Source organism: Diabrotica undecimpunctata, chromosome 2 (assembly GCF_040954645.1).
Source record: "Diabrotica undecimpunctata isolate CICGRU chromosome 2, icDiaUnde3, whole genome shotgun sequence".
In the NCBI taxonomy this organism is placed as follows: Eukaryota; Metazoa; Arthropoda; class Insecta; order Coleoptera; family Chrysomelidae; genus Diabrotica; species Diabrotica undecimpunctata.
This window is the reverse complement of record NC_092804.1, coordinates 76,603,355-76,621,403: the sequence shown is the minus strand read 5'-3', so window position 1 is coordinate 76,621,403 and position 18,049 is coordinate 76,603,355. Positions and strand designations below refer to the sequence as shown.

The window sequence follows — 18,049 nt, the reverse complement described above, 5'->3', positions numbered from 1 at the left end:
ACTACATAAAATGCTTAAAACTTTAAAACCCCCACACACACACACACACACATATATATATATATATATATATATATATATATATATATATATATATATATATATATATATATATAACGTGTCAGTCAATAATACCTAACTACTTTATATATATATATATATATATATATATATATATATATATATACATATATATATATATATACATATATACAACCAAACTTATATGGAATCACCATGTATTTTAAACTAATATTTATTTCTTTTGAAAAAACTTGTTATTGTTGCGAAGAATGAAGGTTTTTATCAAAAATAAACAAACCAATAAATCAATCAGATAGCACAGCACGGTACGCTATAGATTATTTGTTTTAGTTGTAAATGTAACAAAAATAAATCAAGTAACTTTCGCTTTCAAAAACAAAAATATGCCTTATATTAATGGATGTGCAAAGGGGAAAGATTTTTGGTCTTGTGGGGTAAGGAATGTCTCAGAGGGACATAACTGCAGCGATAGGCGTAATACTGGTCGTTGTGTTAAAAATTATGCTAGGTATCAGGAGTTAGGAACGCTTAAGATTGAATAAAGATAAAGTCGTCAAAAAGTAATGTTGGCTTGCCACGATCGTTTTATTGTCCAAGTAGCTAGAAGAGACTCAACACTTTCTCACCTGCATCTCTAAAAGCAGCTTTTGGAAGGTACAGATGTAAACATTTCAGTTGAAATAATAAGAAGACTTCGTGCCCAGAGACTGTACAGCAGTAGACAGTTAAGGGTTTCCGAGTTACCAGGCAGCACAAGATTGATCGCCTGAATTGGTGTCTTCAATATCAAAACTGGAACATAGGTTACGGATAAAAAATATGGATATGGTTAAAAAAAATACCTCGCTGGCATAATTTACATAACACTGTACAGCTAGTACAAGTGTAGTGAATTTATTTAACTGCTATGTCTTTATTCAATTTATAATGTCTTTATTAATTCTAATTTAATGTTCTTATCTTAATTTATTAAAAAGCACTATAATTTATATCAATTTATTTAACCACTCCATAATACATAATTTATTTTAGCCGAACGTAACAATTAAAATCGCGAGCTCGTCTTCAAAATTAACTGTTCCCCTTCAATTACAGTTCCGTTATTATATATAAAGTCCTGTTATTCGAGAACGGCGGCGATCTCCCCAGAAGCTCGGACCGGTTTTATTTCGGTCTACCTGGACACCTCGAATCAGATGATTCATAATAATTTGGGTCTAGATCCTGCGCCGAAATTTCTACAACAAAACAGAATTAGTCATAATATATTTACGGTTATTTTAGGCCATGATATTTATCGTAACACAAGCTTCTCTTAATCAGGGGAAATAACCTATCAAAATAAAATCTTGACACTTTGTTTAGGAGCATGCCCACACGAATTGGAGCTTACATAAGACCTACTTCTTCTTCTTTATTTATTTGTTGGCTTGCATCCTTGTGCATCTGCCAGTGCACTTGGTAGTATTGCAGCTCGTCATGCTCTAGGCAATGCTGCAACACTAAAAAATCTAAAAAACTAAAGTGTTAAACTTTGTTATTGTTTATTTATATTTATGTATTTTTTCTACTTGGTCTTCAAATGAGGTTAGACTATTGTGTACTGAATGAGCACTGGGCCCGTATAAACAAAGAATATGTACATATACTAATTTTATTTCACTGGTGGTAAGAGGTATTAGTTTGAAACAAATAGCACAACACAGGAAATTTAGATTTTTCTCGCTCCGGAGCAACGGCTGAGCTTTTCACAAACCGAAATGTTGCCTCGGTTTAACAAGTACCCAGTAGGGAATTGGAGGATGTTTGAAAGATGTGGATTTGGGATGAATTTATCATAAATTCATTTTTTTATTGTTTAAGTGGTGAATAACTACCTTTCATTCACTGCCCGAAATGACTTAAAATCCAGCACAGTCTATAGTTTTTATCAGTAGAGTTGATCTCAATAAATATTTTTTTTGTTTGTAAAGCAGATAATCACTGTTTGAATTAATACCTATCCAATTTGATTTTTGTGTAGCACTTTTAGAATCACTAAAGGTATTACAATAATTGATGCCCCTATTTAGGCATACAGATACCCCCTTATTAATGGCTACTATTTCTGCTGTACATATATTCATTTTTAAAGGCAGCTTGGATGAAAATGAAAAATCTATGTCAGGGATATACACTCCATAACCAGTTTCTGTTTCCTGATCAATTGATGCATCAGTGTAAACAAAAATATATTTTCTAGACAGTTTCTCAGTTACTATTTTAAATATTGTATTTTGATTGATACCTGTTTTATTGATGTTTGAATTATAGGGATCTGACCATAAAGTATTATAATTTTGTACGAAGTCAGCTATTACATCCGTTTTGTGGACATTTTTTTATATGGTTTTAGATAATCTAATGCTTCTACCAAGTACGATCGTTCTGTCTCCAGTAACTAAAGTTGTGATTACATGCCTGGTTTACTTCATGAGTTAACTCTAACAGTGGATGCTTTTGGTGACTATAAATTTTTGATATGAATTTTGTTGCTAGTCATCTCCTTCTAAATTCTAAGGTCATTTCCTCTATTTCTGCTAACAAGGCTGTAGTGGGGGTTGACTTCCTGCATCCTAGAATTAGCCTTAGTGCTTGATATTGTATGTTTTCTAGGTTCTGTAGGGTTTGCTTGCTTGATGGCTTTAAAAATATACTACCAAAGTCAAGATGAGATCTTACTTGTCCATAATAGGTTATAAGCAATGTTGTAGGGTCTCCACTCCACAAACTCTACAGGACATCATTACATTGATACCTTTACTGGCTTTACCTTTAATGTTGTCAATATTTGGGTTCCAATTTAAATTTTCTGTGAGAATTACACCCAAATATTTTATTTGTTGTTTGTATGGGATAGTCTGATGCTGGATACTAATATCTGGGTATGTACCTATGCTCTTAGTTTTTACAAACCATAGCCTTACTTTTATTTATCGAAATTGAGAAATTGTGTGTATTCAGCCAGTTGTGTATGTCATCTAGGACTAAATTTGTATATGTTATTCCTTGAATAGAGTTATAATGTTTACTCAATAGGACTAGATCGTCTGCATAAATATGATAGTAGAACACGCTTATTTGGAATTATGTCATAAATGGAGCTGATGTATATGCTGAAAAGTCAGGGACTGAGAGGTGATCCCTGAAGTAGCCCTTGTGTTGTGTAGCCTGGTCCTACAAGGTTTTTTTCATTGTCTTTAATGTAGATTTTTCTATTGTGGAGATGATTGAATATGATATTAATTATTTCAATTAGAAGGTTTAACTCTATCATTTTTTATATAAGAAATATATATAGTGACATGATCGTAAGCAGCCTTCATGTCTAGGAAAACTCCAAGTACATATTTGTTCTCTGATAAGGCAGCATGAATGTAGGTTTGTAAGAACAGCAGTATTGTTCTGAATTCACATTCTTTTTCTAAATCCTGATTGGAAGAAATTAAATTTTTTTTCTGTGTTCCACTATCCACTCTAGTCTATTTTATATAATCTGTTCCATTATCTTACCCATGCATGATGAAAGAGCTATTGCTTTGTAGCTGTCTACTAGTTCTGGATTTCTGGTTGGTTTGAGAAATGGTAGTATGATTTGTGTTTACCAGCTCTGTGGGATGGTCTTGCCTTTACTGAGTGAGTATGTGATTTTGTTATTGCCAGGTGCTGTATTTTTTATATTTAATACAATGTTGTAGTTCGCTCATAGGCAATGGTTTAAATGTGCGATTATTAGTTCTGGTTTGAAATCTGGGTCTATATGTCAAGCTGATAGATTTTCTAATATGCTTTCACAAATTAGTTTGTTGGGAAGTTTTTTACTGTGTGAGTATTGTGGGTTGTAAAATCTTTTAATTAAAGCCCGAACATAGCCCATATCTGAGTTTCTATTCGGTGTTTCACAGAATTGTCTAAGTTTATTTTTCATTTTTTGTTTTAGAAACATTTTTGTTGCTGCTACTGTTTTTTTGGCAATTACATAATTATCCAGTGTGAACTCTAATTTTAGCTCAGTAGAGCATTTTTTCTTTCCTTGATTATTTGAGAGTATTTCTGGTCCCACCAAATACACTCTACTTTGTTCTTTGTCCTAACGTTACTATTATTAGGTGTTGCATCTAATGCTGCCTTTTCCATTGTTTACACTAAACCATTGTATGTGTGGTGTTCTATATTTGGTGTCAAGTTTAATATTTCATAATATTTCTTCCAATTGGTTTTTTGAAGTTCCTTTCTAGAGTATTTTCAGTAACATTTTGTTGGGAGTTTTGTATTGTTAATCGTGTGGAGAAGTGGTCGCTGAATCCTGGGTCCTGTATTACCGCCCAGTTGCATTATATATGAGTAATTGTATCAGAGCTTATTGTCAGATCTATGGCACTGCGCCTTTGTCCTGGACGGATGAGACTTGTTGTGGTTCTATCATTATGTATGAACATATTTTTTTCATCCACGAATTCCTGTACCTGAATACATTTTGTATCACATATTTCACAACCCCATGAGATATGATGTGCATTAAAGTCTCCCATTATTATGGTGAATCCTTGTAAGTAGTCAATTATCGATGATATTTTTTTTTGAGTTAATTTATTATTGGGGTGTGAATAAATATTAACAATATTATAGTTTTTTATTTTGATTATTATTATTCTAATTTTATTTGTTTCAAATTTTTTTTCTAAAAATTTTTTTTAACTATTAGAAACATTATAAATAAATAAATAAATAAATAAAACTTTATTTATCCTTGCAGATTATTTACATAATATAGGACATGTCAAAGTAAAAGGAAACGTTAAAGACTACCTATACAATATAAACATACACATAAATATAGAAACAACATACAACATAATCTAAGACATAAATTCCGAGACAATATAAAAACATGACTCAATGAGCTAATTAAGTCTTCAATTTATTCTTAAATGCCCTATCATCATCTGCTTCACTTTTTAAGTTGGATGGGAACTGATTAAAAAACCTTACGCCGCTATAATCAGGGTTTTTTCAAACATAGAAGTGTAATGTTTAAGAGTCCTAAAGAAATCTTTTTTTCTGGTACGATAATTGTGTACATCTGAATTTGATTTCAATCTATTGATATTATCTTTTGTATACAGAATACTTCTGTATTTAAAAATTGAGGGAACAGTGAGTATTTGATATTTTCTAAAATGCTCTCTACACGTATGTCTATATGGTAAATTGAAAATCAAGCGAATTATGCGCTTTTGGGCTATAAAAACTTTCGAGACATTTGTTGCACTGCCCCATAGAACAATATTATATGACAAATGTGAATAGATGATAGCGTAATAAACATTAAGTATCTCTTCCGTTGCAAATAAGTATTTGAGTTGCAAAAGAGCATAGTATCCAGAATTAATTTTCGAACATACATGATTATGTACATACATGTACCTCCCAGCTCATATTACTGTTTAGATGTAGTCATAAAAACTTTGTAGTGTCAGATAAAGTGATAAAATCATTGTAGACTTTGACAGAGAAATTTTCCTTTATTGGAGTTTTTATATAAAATTGCATACATACTGTTTTACTCGAATTTACTATTAAGGAGTTTTTTTCGCACCAAGACGTAAACTCATGGGCTAAGGTATTGAATTTTAACCTCAATTCCTCAACATTTTCTGCAGATGCCACCAAAGTCGTGTCATCAGCATACAAAAAAATATTTTCCGTACTCATATATTTAGGCATATCATTGATATAACAAAGAAATAACAAAAGACCCAGTATTGATCCTTGTGGAACGCCAAGATCAACGTCATACAAATCTGATTGATAATGATCGACCTTGACATACATCTGTCGATATTCTAGATAGGATTGTAACCATTTTAAAAAATTACCTCGAAATCCAAGTCCGTTTAGTTTACAAATTGCTACATTTAAATTTAGAGTCAAAAGCTTTAGTTAAATTAAAAAAGAGGGCTCCAACAAATTTCTTTTGACCTAATGAACTATAAATGAATTTAAAAAATGTTGCTGATGCACTCTCAGTTGATTTACCTGGAAGAAACCCATTTTGATATGAACTGATTATGTTATATTTACTAAGAAATGACAACATCCTTTTATGAATGCATTTTTCAATAACCTTACACAAGACAGTTGGTACGGTAATTGGTCTATAATTTTCTAACATAGTTTTGTTTCCTTTTTAAATATTGGGAAACGATACCAATTTTCAAATCAGTGGGAAAAATACCCATCTCTACAGATTTATTTATTAAATCAGTCAACGGTTGAATAATGTACACGCTCATATGTTTAACTAGCTTTGTGGAAATGCAATCAATACCCACTGAATTTACATTTTTTAAGGATGAAACAGCTTCGGCAACATCGCTATAGTCAATAGGATAGAAGAAGAATGTTTGGTCAACATTTAAGGTCGTATAGTTTTTAAATTGTAAATTTCCATATTTGGCATTTAATGCATTTTTTGAAAATGATGAAAAGAATACGCCGAAAGCATTTGCCATCTCTTTTTTATCGTTTATGAAACTTCCTAAGTGTTCGATTTTTTCTATGTTTTTATACTGTCCTTTTTTTCCAGTCTTGATTGATTAACTGTTTTCCAAATAAATTTTTGCTTTTGATGGTTATTTGTGTTGTGAAAAGTATTCTGGAAACAATGCTTCTTTGCTTCTTGAATTTTATCAGTATACTTCTTTTTGTCTTCTTTATATTTTAATTTTACATCAGGGTGTGTCGAATTTTTTGTAATCCAGAAAAGGTTTTTTAAATCAACTCCCATCTTTAAGATTTCGTTAGAAATCCAGTTGTTAGTATTATTTTGACTTAATTTTTTTACAACCATAGGACAACATATATCAATATGATACAATATAGTATTTACAAAAACAGTATAAGCAGAGTCAATATTGTCGAGATTTTCATAAACAACCTTAAAATCCTCATGATTTAACCTTTGTTTGCAATGTTGATATACTTGGTTCAGACAAATTTCTAAATGTTATAGCATTCGTTATGTCATTTGTGTGGTGATTTGCTATTGAATTTATATTTGGTATTATAAGTTCCAATCCACTATGATCTCCAAGATGAAAATCTCTAACTGTTTCCTCATATGGTAGGGAATAATTTGTAAGAAAATAGTCAATTTCAGATTTTGTTGTTCGGCCGTTTTTATTTGTGAAAATTCTAGTAGGTTCTAAGTTTTGGCATGTTAAATTAAAACTTTCAATAATGTCATTCAGTAAAGACTTTTCCCGAAACACACTCAGGTAATTAATATTAAAATCACCACTTACAATAACATATTTAAAATGATCATAACAATAGTTTAACGCTAAAAATAATTTGTTCATGAAAATCTCTACATCACCACTGGGTGCTTTATATATGTTTATCAAACAGTACGTACTTGCATTTAAATTAAAGGTTATACAACAACACTCGAAATTAACTTCTTCTGCTAAACTATTTATATACTTTGGTACTTTAAATGATATTGACTCTCTGACAAACATTAGGACACCACCGTGGATTTTAGTCTATTATATGAAGCAGCTTGACAGTAATTTTTAAAATTAATACTATTTACACTTAAAACTCATTACACCATGTCTCAGAAACACAAACAATATCCGGACAGTTACAATTTAAAATTAGCTCAATTGCACATGTTTTGTTTGTTATTGACTGTGAATTTACACAAATGATTTTAAAATGTTTGAACTCTGAACTAATTGCCGTTAGGTTTGCGTCTTCGGCTGATGCATGTCTGAGTTGGTTCTCAGGTGAAAAAACCGTTGGACATAGGCACCATGCGGCCATTTATTAGACTCCATAGCATCTTTAAAGTGGTAATCATATATACTTACCTTAAATGAGGCATAAAGATTAGGATGTTTGGAAGACAAAGATGTACATGTAACCTCCGGGAAAAAACTTTTCAATGATTCTGTCATATCATCAGCAGTCATACGTGGGTCCACCCTGTATACGTGCAGGTCCGCTATTTTGGGTATACCCTTTAGATCTTTACCATTGACTTTAATTGCATCATTCTTCCCTATAAGTAATTGTCGTTTTGGTTTACTTCTTACTTCTTTCCATTTTTTTTCTTCATTCTTAGTTTGATTTATAGCATCTTCATTTAGATTTATAATCTCATCACATTTTCGTTTGATTTCCATCTCCAAAATTTTTGTCGAAATCATATTCTTTGAAATATTTGAAACACTAGGAGAGCTGGCAACACGCTCATTTTGAACTAAATTAGGTAGTTTATTGTTATTGTTTTGGACCGGTTACTTACTGGGCTGTCTGCTAAATTCGTCAGCTTTTTGCATAGATTGGAGGTCCTCTGTTTTTGTATTGTAATTTTTATTACCTTGTTTTAATAGGGCTATGTGTTCATTTAAAATATTTATCTTATCTCTTAATTCAAGTATTAAGATATCTTTCTGCTTTAATATATAAGTAAATAAATGCCAGTCAATTACCTTTTTATCTGTGGTCTCCATCGCATCAAAAAATGCTTGGTCAGATTCAGTGCTTGGCTGCTTGGATACACAACATTTAATTACATCGTCATTTAGAAAAGTAACAAAGTTGGAACTTTTCGCACATCTTACATGAAAGTAGTTGTCACAATTACTGTACTTTATACCATTCACTAGATTTCTTTTACACTTTTTACACATTTTATTATTGCGAGCTCCATCATTTACGTCTGTACCGCTTGCTGCCATGTTGCCATCCAATGATTAGAGTCACAAATAATTTTATTACTAAAATTATGATTTAATAGGTTATTGTCACTGGACAGTCTCCTGCAAGTCTCTTGTAATCTTATTAAACAATTTACTTATTATCATCCTTATTACAGATTGGAAATAAATGGGATTAAAAAAAATTTTTTTTCTCAAAGTGCAATATTTCATATTTAATCTTTTTTTTAATCAGGGTAGCAAACCTTTCATCACATCATTTCTGGTTATATCATATGGTTTGATGTTGTATTTGTGTGTGGGTTTCAAGAATATTTCGTTTAGTAAAATAATATCCGGATCCACCTTTCTTATGAGTGATATTAGGTTACTGTAATTTGAGTTTACACTTCGGATGTTCCATTGCAAAATTTTTAGGTTTGTGTTCGCCATTTTGTAAGCTGGTTATTTATGTTATTAATGTAGAGAAGTGGAGTTTTATTTAATTTATCTTGGATTAGTCCTTACCTATATGTCTAGGTTGAGTTTAAGAAATAAATTGTATCTTTGAACAATTGTTATTATATAAAGTTGTTAATTATTATTGTGTAATAAAATCAATGCAAATGTTTATAAAAATAAAAAAAATATATATAAATTTTAATTATGCAATACAATTCTGGGTCATCCAGATCCGTTGTTGATTTTGACAACTTAAAATATGCAGTGATCAAATTTCTAAATTGGCATTTTAGTTCAATTGGTGTATTTAAAACGAGTTTATAACATTTGACACTAAGGTCTATAATTTGATTGTTCCTGTTTTCCATTCGGTGCAATTAGCGATTTCTTATGAGATATTTTGTCAAAACTTGGTTTTTTTGTTGGAGGAGGTGTAGTAACTGTGGCTATGCTTGAAAATGTTCTTTTGATTTCCCTAGGCTACTATTATTGGAGATTGAGGATCTTTCATGAACCTGTATATAATGGTCTGGTTTTTGTGGTTTTTTGATTTGAAGTGGAGGAAATTCTGTTGGGAGCAAATGATATGTTTGCTCATTTTTATCTGAAAAAGAGTTTGGTAGGTATGTTTTGGGATGTAGGAGGTTGGCTTCATAATGGTTTAAATTCTGGTAGACCATGGTGTTTTTATATTACATTACCGTTCATATTCTGGACAACATTTGTTTGTTGCCTCATGTTCCCCCGATTTGCAGAAAAAACATAACTTTGTACAAACTATTTGTAGGTTTTCCTCTAAATCATGTATACTGCCACAATTATGCCATTTTTTATTACTTTTGCATTGATTTTTTGTATGACCAAAAGCCAGACATTTGAAACACTGTGTGACTTTTGGTACTACATATGGAACAAGTGAAATCGATAAATAACAAAGTTTATTATTATTATCCCTTCAAAAGTGACTAATACTGTTCTTGTTAGGGTATATTCAAAAGTACCGTCATCTTTAGTTTTTTTTCTGTTAAATCTTTTAACCTTATGTTTTAAGTTTTTATGCTAGTTTAATACAATGTTTTTTAATTCTAATTTCATTGTATTTACTGATAAAATAATTGAATCACTTGTTTCGAAAAGGTAACAAATGACACTTTTTGCCAAATACACTTGTTGACGCAATATTGCTCTTAAATTGTTCCTACACAGTATGTAGTTTGAAAACGTAACATATCTCATCTCGTCCCTGTTAAAAATAGACATTGAGTTTTGATTTAGTTAGAAAAAGTAAGAAATGTTGGCCATGTTACCTTTTCGAACTAAACCAACTGAATTAGTTCGGCAACAATCGGCTTTCGGCTGACGGTAACGTATTGGAATGATAATATCACGCCAGTTCTTGCAAGTACAGCTAGCTCACTTGACCATTGTTTATTGTAATACACTCAGTGATGTCGTCTAGTAGCAAGAGTGAAGATGAAATAATACGAAAAAAGAGGAAAAGTGTTGTGAATGCAGACAACTATAAACAAAATTTTATAAGAAATGCTAAGGTGAAAGGAAAAGCTTATATAAATCATGTTGGAAAAGAAGTTCCTCAGAGAAAAACAGGAGTAAACTGTGGGTAAGTAAAAATAGTACAGTTTTTAGAGTACAGAGTTAAATATGTTTTTTATTATGTTTAGCTGTCTAAAGAAGTGTTACCATACGTTGTCTTGTTAAAAACAAGGCGGAAATTATAGCCAACCTTAACCAACTTTCAAACAAAAATGAGCAGTATCTATATCTGCATGGACTCATAGACTCGAATTCAGTGCAAAACATTAGAAACCGTAAGGCATCCGTAGCATCAAGTAAGCATAAAAGTTCTTCTTGTAAATACTATGTTTGTAGTAATGGGCAGAGAAAAGAAGTGTGCAAGAAAGCTTTTATAAGCTTGCATGGAATTACAATAAAAAGAGTTTATCGTTTATGCAAAATAAAGTCTCAGAACAATCTTCCTCGTGATTTAAGAGGAACAGCAATATCGTGTAAGCATAATGCTATTGATGGCAACTACTTGCATCGAATTCATGAATTTGTTGATTCGTTACCTAAAAAAGAAGTCCACTACTAAAACATGATTCGAAAAAAATACCTGTCTGCTTCATTAAACATTAAAATTATTAATGAAATGTTTATGGAGAAGAATAAGGATATCACCGATAAAATTATAAAATATAACTACTTCTATTCCTATTTTAAACAAAATTTTGATCTCTCGTTTGGCCGACCTCAGGTGGATGTGTGTTCACTGTATGAAAATTTAAAAACAAAGATACCAGATCCATTTTTAAATGAAAATGCTAAAAGGATTGCTGTAGCTGAGCTTTCAGTGCATAAAACAAGAGCAAAGAAATTCCACGCAAAAATAGATGAAATAAGCAGAATGTGCAGAGAAAGAGAGGACGTAATGGCAATAACAATCGACTACATGTAGAATCTGCCCCTTCCCCATATTCCTGTGCAAGAGGTATTTTACTACAGGCAGCTATGGATTTATGAATTTTGTATTGATGATATGAAGAACAAAAAAGCCTTTTTTTATTCATACCAAGAATGGGAATCATTGAAAGGTCCAAATGAAGTATGTACATTTTTGCTCAGTTTCATTAAAGAACACGTACTCTTAACGGTAACTGAGTTGTATCTTTCCTCAGACGGTTGCCCCAGTCAAAATAAAAACAATACCGTAGTGCGATTTTTTTTTGTTAACCCTAACATCAAGTGGTCGGTTTCAAAATATCACACATTACTTTCCAATGAGGGGACATTCTTTTAATGAATGTGATCGAGATTTTGGAATTGTGAAAAGAAAACTACGGCGACATGATAGAATATACTCTCGTGATGAATATATCTCTCTCATTGAGACTTCTTCAAAAAGTAAAAAAATTAGTGTTCTGTTAAGTTTTTATTAATCTAGTTTATTGTTTTTTTTTATTTATTAAAGGTTCTATTTATAACACTCACAAATTTATTAAAGTCTTTATTACTACTAATTTATTTTACACTTAATAATTATATAATTTATCTACATTTATAATACGTGCGTTACATTTTTTAAAACGCGGCGCGATCTTCAAAAACTAACTGTTCCTTTACAATAGAATTCCTTCTTTAAATATAAAACTCCGTTAGTTTCGGAATCCCCTAGAAGTAGACATGAATTGACTTGAACATTGGGGAAGACCGGTCGTGGCGGTGTTGACAAGAATTGTCTCGAATGAACGGGAACTCAGGGTGGTTTTTTATCGGAGGGGGACCCATCGGTTATTACCTGCGTCTCCGCCGGCCGGTGCGCGATCTAGAAAATACTTGAATAGAAAAGATATTAGTAATAAATATGTTTACAGTTCTGAGCCATACGATGCGTCATCATCTATTGTAACAATTCACAAAGTCGTTGGTACGAAAGTAATCGACTTAAAAAAATAATGACCATAACACTATAAGAGGCAAGTTTTGTCAATATCAAGCCCTGGCAAGAACATTATTCATAAAAAAATTAAAGACTTAAAGAAACTGTTGGTGTATATTTTAGTAGAAAAAAAGGAATATTGTTCCCAGATTGTCACATGGCCTACAACAGAGCAAGTTGAACCAGCAGAAAAGGATTTCTAATAAGTGTATAGTTTATTAGTTGTATTTTCAAATTTATTTTTTTCATAATTATTTGAATTAAACTGAAATAAAATAATGATTGCTTCATTTTTCTTGGACTCGCACACATTTGTTTCGAAAAGGTAACATATGCAAAATATAAACAAATATTCTATTGGTATAGTGTACTTTAAGCAATTGACAACCATGGCATTGTTCAGACAACACATCCACTGTTAACTCATAATATATTATATTTGAAAGATTTTTGTAACTACATCAGTTTTGAAGAAAATCAGTTTTTTTGTCTTCCTGTAAACTTTGCATTTATGTACATGTTACCTTTTCAAAATAAGTGATTCAATTCTAACCACATTTTAGCATATAGAAGAAGCGAATAAATTTTGCGAAAGCTAGATAAAAGAACAAACAGTTTTATTTATCCTGTCCTATTAATGACTGCAACCTCAAAATAAAACTTTAGTTTATATACATATATATATATATATATATATATATATATATATATAAATATATAAATATATAAATATATATATATATATATATATATATATATATATATATATATATATATATATACAGTATGGTGGAAATGAAAGGAATAAATTCGTTATTTCGTAAACCGGAGACTTTAAGGAAAAATCCTGAAACCCGTCGATTTTTATTTTTAAATAAACTATTCGTAAGAATACATTTTTATTTTGACGTCATCTATGTGAGCGTGATGACGTCATTACTTAAATTCTTAAATAGAAATAGGGGTATTGTAATACATCATTTGAAAGGTCTTTTAAATACCTATTCAGCCATATCAATATGTCTGAGTATTTGATGTTTGTAATTGTTTGAAAAAAATATTAAATATTTATTATTACAATAAATATTTATTAAGTATTGATATGATGTATTATTGACACCCAAAAATAAATTTTATAAAGGCCATCACTGGTAATGAAATGTCTTTGCAAAACTGAGCATTGATAGTTGGACATTCAAACTTAATTATCTTTCTGTCAAGTGATTAATAGTATTATTGTAGTAAACGTATTCAAAAAGTCTTTGTATCTTTGAACATGAAGCTAACTGAAACACAAAGAATTGAAATTCTCATAATGATTGGTTATGGAGATAAAACACGTACGCAGAAAGAAGTATGTGCGTTATTTAATAATAAATACCCCCGTCGAGAACCAATTTCACAATCCACTGTAAGCAAAATTGAGAAAAAATTTAGAGAAACGAGTGATGTTAAAGACCTTCCTAAAGGTAGTAGAAAACCAATATCTGAAAACCAACAAGTAGACGTTTTGTTAGCTTTTCAAGATAATCCTCATATCGGTTCACGGCAAGTAGCATTAGATAATGACATGGACATTCAACAGTTCTTAAACAGCTAAAGAAGGAAAAGTGGCATCCCTACAAAGTAAGTTTAGTACAAGAACTTATGGAAGATGATTTTGATAGACGAATTGAATTTTGTGACATTATAATGGAACGAAATAACAGAGATCCGATGTTTTTAAAAAATATTATTTTCTCTGATGAAGCTACATTTCTACTAAACGGTCATGTCAATCGTCAAACTTATCGGTACTGGGCTACGGAAAATCCACACTGGATGCAAGAGTACCGTACTCAATACCCAGAGAAAATTAATGTTTGGGTGGGAATAATAGATAATAGGTGTATTAGACCATACTTTTTCGAAGAAAACTTAAGAGGTCCTCGATATTTAGAATTTCTTCAAAATTTCTTGCTTCCAGAATTGAACCGGTTGTTTCCAAATAGAAATGATTTATGGCTACAGCAAGATGGTGCGCCTCCACACTATGCTGTCTTGGTACGCAACTACTTAAACAATGTCTTTCTAAATCGGTGGATAGGTCGAAGAGGAACAATAGAATGGCCGCCTAGGTCACTTGATTTGACTCTTCTTGATTTCTTTTTATGGGGATATTTAAAAAGTAAGGTGTATCAAAATAGACCACAAAATATAAATAAACTGAAAAAAAGAATACGTAATGAGGTTGTTCAAATAACACCGGAAGTTTTAGAAAATGTTAGAGAAGAGTTCGCGGCACGCCTTTCTCATTATATTTTAGCTGAAGGTGAACAATTTGTGCACTTAATTTAGGTTTCGTTGTATTTATTGAATAAGTAATACTTAAATATTTATTGTAATAATAAAAATTTAATTATTTTTTTAAACAATTACCTTTCTACTTTACCAAAAGACCTTTCAAATGATGTATTACAATACCCCCCTTTCTATTCAAAAATTTTAGCAATGACGTCATCACGCTCACATAGATACGTCAAAAATAAAAATGTATTCTTACGAATAGCTTATTTAAAAATAAATATATATATATATATATATATATATATATATATATATATATATATATAATATATTAATATATAATATATATATATATATATATATATATATATATATATATATATATATATATATATATATATATATATATATATATATTTATACATGTATATAAACAGTATATGTTAATTACCACGATAAAGTATACCTCTAACTTGAAATTTAAAATTTTTTATGATAATAAAATCGGTAGATTTAATTGGAGAATTATAATATTTATTATGCCGTAAAATCTATTCAATCGATATGTTAAATCTATATCGTGCTTTTCAAGTATATTTATCAAATATTTATGTAACCTAGGTTTATAGTATATTTTGATGTATATTTCACTATAATATATATTATTACAAAACGAAAACATAATACAACCACAATAATACCATATTTTAAACATAGATTAATACACATATCTGAACCTCATTTTGGTTTGTTTTCAAATAATGCACATAACACAAACTGCGAAAAACCACGAATGTCGTCCTTCTCTCGCCATTTATTCCCATCCCTGTTTGGACAGGATTCGAAGCGCTTTGAAATGAACATGTAACAAAAAACTTTTTCGGTCAGCTGGAATTAATTTGCCCATTTTCGCATTACTTTCCTAATGAATATTGGCATCAGTTCCAAAATTCTGCATATATCGATCTCATTTTCTGCTTTTGTGCATTGAATCCGCTTTTCAAAGTAGCATGATTTAAAATTTTAAATTATAGTAAAAAACTACATGGTGTATATTTTGGCCTATAGGTACATAATTCTATTAGTCGTATGATATAGAATTTTTTGGTATTTATCCATAACATTATGTAGCAAATACACTAAATTTATTTTTTCACCATATTGTAACAATTACTTGTTCATAATATTAATGGTTAAAACAATTTTTACAAATAAACTAAAAACAGCAATGACGTCCTACATTTATCAACTGGTTAATTTAATAACAGCAAAACCAATAAACTGATGACTGGTGTTTGTAAACTTGTGTATATTCTGTAATTCTATTAATTAATTTATTATACAGTTTACAGTCATTTAAAAAAGACAAAACTTTATCGAATTTTTTAACCAGTGCTTATTTCAGGTTGTTGGATATCTTGAATATGACCTTGGCTGAGGTGTACTCTGAACATTCTATTAGTATATGGTTGACTGTGAAAGGTGTTTGGCATCTTGGCACATTGGTGGTGGTTCTTTGAAGATTATATAGCCGTTCGTACGTCGTGTATGCCCAAGTCGGAGTCTGCTGATAATTACCTGGTTGTTTCTTTTTGATGGTATAGGAAGATTTTTTGAAGATACGTCTGGTTTGATGCTTTTAAGATTTGTGTTTGTTTGATTCCATATTTCTTGCCAGATTCTGTTTACATGAGTCTTTAATAAAGTTTTAGTATCTGATATTGGTATACCTGTTGTAGTCGGAATGTTCACATTGTTTATTGCTTCAAACGCTGTTTTGTCTGCTACCTCATTACCAGTTATTCCGACATGGGATGTGACCCACATAAATGATATAGTTTTCCCAGAAAATTGGAGCTGTTGCAACATATCTTTAATTAGGAATAGATGGCTGTGGATAGGATAGACATGTTTAATGGCCTCTAAAGAACATAATGAATCTGATAATATAAGTATGTATTTTTCATTTGTGATTTTACAAAGATTTAAAGCGTCAAGTATTGATTGGAGCTCTGCGGTATAAATACTACAGCCGTCGGTTAATCTAGTTTTAGAAATTACGTTTTCTGATACAGTTGCAGCTGCTACTCTGTTGCAATCATTGGAGTCATCAGTAAAGATATTGAGATGGCATAAAATATCTTCTACTTTGATATTTGTGACAATTCGTTTTTTTTTTGCGTTTTAAGTAGAGTTATATTGATCATTGTTCGAAAATAGTTAATTAACAGTGATCAGCTAAAATTTCTACGATTTCTAGTTTATCTGAAGTAAATAAGTTATCTATAGCAATGGTGTCGATATGATTAATTTTGGTTAAGCCTTTTATTTTCCTTATTTTCAGCCAAATATCACCTATTGGTGTAGATAAATTTATTGATGAGACATAATTGGTCCAGCTTTCTTTTCTAAATTTTTTGATTAAAAATCTGGGTCTGGGTCATAAGGCTATAAATCTAGCTAAGTTAGTTTCGGAATTGTGTTTTTTTTTTAATATATTAAAGGAGTGTGTTGTTTTGTTTCAAAGAAGTCATTATTTCGATATTTCACCAGGGTAAAGGTGTTTTTGTGATAGCTTTAGTTTTCCAATCGCTTCTCTGGCTTAATCGATTATGATATCATTAAAATTTGTTATTGTGAGGTTTACATCTTCTAATATTTTAAAGTCTTTCATTTGTTCAGTTATTAAACTAGTATCAGTAGGATCAGGTCTTCATCAGTAAGTTCGACTCTAGCAGTCGAACAGGACGGACGCGAGTCAGCGAAGTGTGCTTAGGTGGGGACAACTGACCTATTGTCAACGGAGCTTTTTAGCTCCCGGTGGGTAAGACACCGAGTGTGGCATAGGCATTTGTTTTACATATTAGCGAAAAGCGGATGCGAGGTTTTTATTAAGTTAAACCTCGAGGGGTTGCCTTTATAGGCTCCTCGTAGGAGGCTTATAATAGATTCGCGTCTGCGAATATACGGGTTCACCTCAGTGGGTCGACAGGTATGACACTGTAAGGCTTAGTTTTTTGAATCTAAGTCGGACAGAAACGGCCCCTGC

At 31.0% G+C, this 18,049-nt stretch overlaps 1 long non-coding RNA gene across 1 annotated transcript in view; it reads left to right on the top strand.

Moving 5' to 3' along the window:
* LOC140433351 (uncharacterized) overlaps window positions 1-18,049 on the top strand; it is a 119,258-nt gene that overhangs the window by 80,555 nt on the left and 20,654 nt on the right. The gene's annotated exons all lie outside the window — the stretch shown is intronic.